Genomic DNA, 6310 nt, shown 5'->3' with positions numbered 1-6310 from the left:
TGTGATTCCAGGAAGACTTTGACTAATTATTAGCAGTTAGTAGAATTCAAAGACAAGCATGTCGGCTTCTCTTCTTTTGTCGCCATTCCTCTCTATCTTTTATCTCTTTCCCTTCAGAGCATTGGTTTTCTAAAAGAAACTAGTCTCTGTATACAACAGCAGCATCAGCAACACCACGTCCACCTCCACCATCACCATCACCACAATGACTCTCAATGCTTTATAATAATACCGTTCACAGCCTACAAGACTGGAGGGAGAAATAAGTATGCATTGCTTTCCTGGCGACCTGCAATAACATTTTAGGATAATGGAATTTAAAGTTTGTGAAAGCATTCATCCAGTTTCCAAGAAGGTGAAACACATCTTCCTAGATTAAATTCCCCGGAAAGTAGGAGGCCGTAGAAGGTGTCAGATTTAATATATCAAATGTCCTGTTGAAGGGAGTGGAATAGAAATTTGCGTAGATGGCCTGTTTAAAAAGTCCCCAACGTCATTCTAAAGTAAATGGTTCTCTCTTGCTTCACTATGTCGGCACCTTCAAGGCCGTTACACAACATCCTTCTAAACTGTGATCATCACACATGTTTAGTTAAAAAGGGTCCAGTAGTGTTCTGGCACATGACCCGAATTACCACCTTTCCTCGTGGTGAAGGTTGTTCTTTAGAGTCTTGCAAAATCATTTGTGTTTGCTCTTGACAAGTTGAGAAAACAAGTTCATGAGAGCAGTTTGTTCTGTTCAGCACATTGTAAGATTGGAGGTTTTTGGCAATAATAATCATTGTACAAAGAAGGCTGCTCATGAATTCACTTTTTTTACATTTTCATAAAAATATTTTACTAATTAGATTGAGCACCTATCTGATGATTTAGTCATTGCAAGCATGTTTGGGCCAAGTTTTAAGAAAATGCTTTGACCAAGATTAACTAGACTGGCATAGTTGTTAGCATCTCTCCCTTGGTATCCAGTATTAGCACGACGTATTCATAAATGATTTTTATTTAAAATAATCATTTCAATTATTTCTATTTAAATTGTGGCAATTATTTGAAACTCAAGTCTACATTGACTCTTTTTAAAACTAAACTAGACTTTACTAATGATTTATTCAGTACCGAATACCTCAATAATAATGAGATGGCTATATATTTGCCTAGATGCCAGTTTCTTAAATACATAAAATAAAGGAACCAGAAAAAATATTTTAAAAGTTTCCTCTAGTTATATGAAGCTATCTATATAATTTATTTACACTATTTGTGCTCTAAGAATGTAGGTGAGACACTTAAATGTCAACTTTCTTGAAATCAGTTTTGGTTAAAGCCAGTCCTATTTCCTGATATATGTTGTTTGCTCTTCTGGCATATTTCTTAATTAATACTTCCTGAATTGGTTATTTTCTAATTATTCTAGATCTTATTTCCAAATGAATTTGAAAATACAACGACACTAAAACTACTCAGATTCTGTGGCTTTAGAGGAATTACAAACAATGAGCTATAAAATAGAAAAGTACGGAACGTGATTTGCTACTTTGGCTCTGTCTGGCCTGTGTGATCTGACTTGCAGAGGAAAGATTGCTAGTGTAATTCTCACCCGATTCTCCTCATATCCTCATTCATTTTAAATTTAAGTGTAATACCCAAAGCAAAGTCACAACGGCTTCATTCCCTCGTTGTCTGGCTTTTACTGAAGTTGTATTATCTTCATTTCATGTGATATGTAAATACTTCTACCCTCTGAAGTCTGATCTTTGCACCTCCACTCATGAGCATGCTTTCTGTCCATGCCCAGCCCATTCTCTCCAGCTTATTCTATGCTCTTATGCCTGTTTTCCCCAAGGACAAGCAGTTTGGAGGGAAGGATGGGCATTGGTTGAGAGCAGAATTCTGACGATGACTTTGTCACTCTTCAGTGTGGTGTGAGACACACTACTTACACACTCACTATTAGCTATAAAACAGAAACAGCACTTGATAATTCCAGGAATTGCTTCTAAGCTTCACAGATACGGTATGGAGGTGCCTAACAATAAGAATAAATAGCAAATTCCTCAATATTATTCATGACTGGGACTGTTAAAATAAGTTTATTTAAATCTGTATTCATACATACATATACCCATGTCTTTACATAAATATATGCGGTATGCTAAAACATTGTAACCATAAACTCTGGTGTTTTACCTTCTTCCATAAGATCTTTTAATTTAATATTGAATAATTTCCTTTTTCAGCATTAATGAAGAGTGAGTTTGATTAGTAACCCTACATGTCATGTTTTTAAATTTTAATAGCCACTGTTCTAGTAGCTATTTTTTCCTTTTTATTCAATATTTAACTTTCCAATAAGCTTTCAGTTTCTTTTCTTAAATTCTACTGTAGATTCAGTTTTCTAAATATGCACGTATAGTTAACTCTGACTAACTTGGGCCTCTTGCTGCGCAGTATTAGCACTACCTAAGCCTTCTTTCCAGAAATCAGCCCTCCACAGCTTATCTTTGCAGACATTTTTCTTCATTTTCTGGGCTGACTTCCATCTGACCCCACTGAATTTCACTTCACTGTGTTTACGTTTGACTGTGTCTTCATTTTTCCAAGGTCACTTGAATTTTGAATCAACTTTGTAAGGAATTGTCTACTCTCTTTTCTTTGCTCTTGTCCTTGATATACTTGGCTAACTCATTTGCAGCATCCAACTTCTATACATTCTCTGCAAATTGTACAGGAACCCAGTGTCAGCCTAGAATATATTTGGTACTCTTGCATTAAGGCAGATTTCATCTGATATTTTTATTTCTGTTAACAACAAAACCATTTAATGCAACTAAGAGTACAACAAAGTTTGCTGTTGTGAAATAAAATTGCATGCTGCATATGCTGGGAACTTGTTCTCTTTAAGGTGTTTTTAAACACCTGGGAGCCTACAAATGATTGCTTTCTTTTATTATCATAGGCTATAAATCACATGTACCTTGGGGTATTATTGCGTGAAACCACTTTTACAAGGTCTCTTCTCCTGGTTCATTTTTCAACTTCTTTTACATCACTTCACATTTATGTTATCAAATGTTAGATTGATAAACACATTCATCATAATTGGTTCCTTACTTTCCAGCCCTCAAAATGTCAATGGGATCTTAATGGACATGTTTCACTTGATTGAGTTTCCGAAGACACCGGGTGTTATAAAAAAGAAAAAAATAAACACAAAAAATTAAAAACAACCGTTCCTCAAAGCACTTAATATCTTCCCATTGTCATTTTCAGCAACTGACATGTTAGTAAGCTGCAAAAACAAGTTGAAATCTTCCTGTTTAAACTCGAAGGAGCGTTTTATCAGTGTGCCCTTGCTTTTGAGCAAAGACAGTACATGCCTCTTATGTGGGTACAGCCTTCATTCTTTCCTTCCAGACCACAGCCTTTCTTGCCCGCACCCTTACTGGGACGGCACTGCCCTTGTCTTCCTTGGCTGATAAAACCCCAGGCTTCACTTGACCTCTCTTCCTTGTATGTTTTATTTTCACGCTCTCCCACTTAAGTACACGAGTGGGGCTTTCTTCAGGGAGTTTTTGCATTTCCTTTACTTTGAATTTTTTGCCTTCCAGTCATGCTTTGCTTCTAACTTAATTTTTTTTCTAAAGAGACTTTTGTAAAAAGTAGAACTCTTTTTTTTTCTGATTCCTAATCATCTTTATTTCTTCCTGGGTTTATTGACATAACATTTTGTTTGCTACTGCTTAAATAATCATCACAGATCAGCCACGAACTCAGTACATATAAATTCATTCATTCATTCATTCATTCATTCATTCATCCATCCAGTTCCCCAATGCTTCTATTGCACAATTGCTATGACTTTGTTAAATTTTATTTTTATTTTTCTTCTTCTTCTTTCTTTATTATTATTATTATTTTTTTTTTACAGAAGCTCTCTTTCTTAGAATTGTTTCTGCTTCATTACCTGGCAAAGTCCTGCTTCAAGAACTAGCATTTGGTTGTTTCTGTACACTTGAAGAGGAATTGCTAATACCATTATTTATTCCAAACTGTTGGCCTTTATTTTCTACACAGAGTTGTTCACTTTTCCAATTGGTATGCCTCTTCCTTTGCCAGATAAAGAAAAGACACTATCAGAGTCTCTACAGTGGCAGTTAGTGTTGCTTCATGTGTCCTCATTTCGAAATGATTACTATGAAGGGATTAATGGGAACAAATATGATGTGATCAGAAGTGGTTAGTTTCAGGAGAAACCTAAATTTTAAGTGAAGTCAAATGCTGTTTTACTGCATGGAAGGAAAGACAGATAGAAAAGGGAACAGCTAGGTGTAGTAATGGTGTGCACTGAAAGAGGCACTTAAGGTGGAACTGGTAGGTAAATGGACAGAGTCCTTTTGGGAAGAGACGGTAATATTGACCAAAATGACAATATTTACATGCAATGCAAAAGCAATAGGAAAAAAGAAGTGGAACCATTGTAGCCTTTTCAAGTTAAGACTTATAAAAGATTTTATACTATAGTAAACATGTTTTTGATATGATTTTACTTCCCAAAACACTATGGAAGTTCACTGAAGTCTTTATAGTTTACATAGACATAAATGTTAGAAGAAAATATGCAAAACTGTTGATTTAGGTTATATTTGGGTTGAAACATTCATTTTTCAAATGTATTTAAATATAAGAATAAAAATAAATTAATCAGAGGAATCAATATGATATTATTACAATAACAGATACCTCAGTTGCAAATTTCTAAAATTAAGTACTTTGGAAGACTGAAGGCTTCTATTTTTGAAGAGATGATAAGTAATTTTATTATTCAATGATTATATACAGACATATGTATATTGTACACATACACTCTTCTTTATTTGTGTGTGTATGCTCCTGTGTACTACAGCATGTGAATAGAGGTTAGAAGAAAACCTTGTATGTTGATCCTCCCCTTCAATCTAGCTTGAGACAGGCTTTCTTGCTGCTTTTCACTATGTATGCCAAGCTTCTTGATTCATGTACTTCCTGGGATTTTTGTGGCTCTGCCTCCTATCTCACCATTGGAGAATTAGGATTGTAGACGCAAGTTGTCTTGTCTGGCTTTCGATGGATTCTGGGGATCTGAACTTAAGTATTCATGTGTGCACAGCAAATACTTTACCCATTTAATCATCATTCTAGCAGAGAGAGAGAGAGAGAGAGAGAGAGAGAGAGAGAGAGAGAGAGAGAGAGAGAGAGAACACATCAAGACTTCCCCTTTCAATTTATGGGAAGAAATAAAAAAAAACTTTTAAAGCACTAAATTAGAAGGTGTTATAATGTCTCTTACTCTTTCAAGTGTGAGAAGTGCTTTGATTTTATTTTTCTATATGGGATTACATGAAGGAAAACACCAGTGCTATAAACAGTGGCAGCTAAGGTAAGTGCATGGATAAAAGATGGAAAGTCCTTGTAAAAATAATTTTACTTTTCCATACAGATGACTTATGTAAACGTAGAGGACCCACAATGATCCTACTTATAAAGGATAAATTTTCTAAGACAATTCCCATCATCCGTGTTTATGGTTTATGATGTACTCTGGTCATCCACTCAGCTGAATGTAGGGAGCTTATGTGGGAAAAGGATTATAAGAATGTGGTAAAAAAAGATAATGAAATTAAAATATGAAAAAAATCTTTCATGAAAGTGTACTATTTCTTTTAACTTTTCGTAGCTTCACTTTCATGATTCCCTACCTATCACCACCTAAGCCCCTCCCTTTTGACCTGCCCAAATGTAAGTTCCCTCCCTCATGCCATGATGTTTGGCAAGTTGGTTGTAAGTTTTGGTCTATCTGAACACTCATTTCAGAGTCACTTACCATTTTATCCATTATTGGGCTTTCCAATCTAGAGGTTGGTTACAGAATCACAGTGCATGAATTTTTCACCTTGAGCTTAGAATATTTAACCAATTTTTCCAAATTTGAGCCCAGATATACATTAATGCATTAAGACAAAGGATTTAGTTTAAGCTCTATTTTGATCCTTCCTTCCTTCCTTCCTTCCTTCCTTCCTTCCTTCCTTCTTTCCTTCCTTCCTTCTTTCCTTCCTTCCTTTCTTGACTTTACATTTCTCATTCCAGCATTGCAACTATGTCAGTAAAATTGTTATATCTTTTTGTCAACACTTTCATTGTGGAAATAATAATGAATAAGTATCCAGTGCCTTCATTACTTGGTCTTCAGGTCTATCTGAGGATAATGCTGTAGGGTTTTCTGCTCTTTATAGATCCCCTTGGCCTAAGTGAGATACCCTGCTAGCTAATGTGA

This window comes from Chionomys nivalis, chromosome 2 (genome assembly GCF_950005125.1).
Source record: "Chionomys nivalis chromosome 2, mChiNiv1.1, whole genome shotgun sequence".
In the NCBI taxonomy this organism is placed as follows: domain Eukaryota; kingdom Metazoa; phylum Chordata; class Mammalia; order Rodentia; family Cricetidae; genus Chionomys; species Chionomys nivalis.
The sequence above is the reverse complement of the archived record's forward strand: the minus strand, read 5'-3'. Positions refer to the sequence as shown.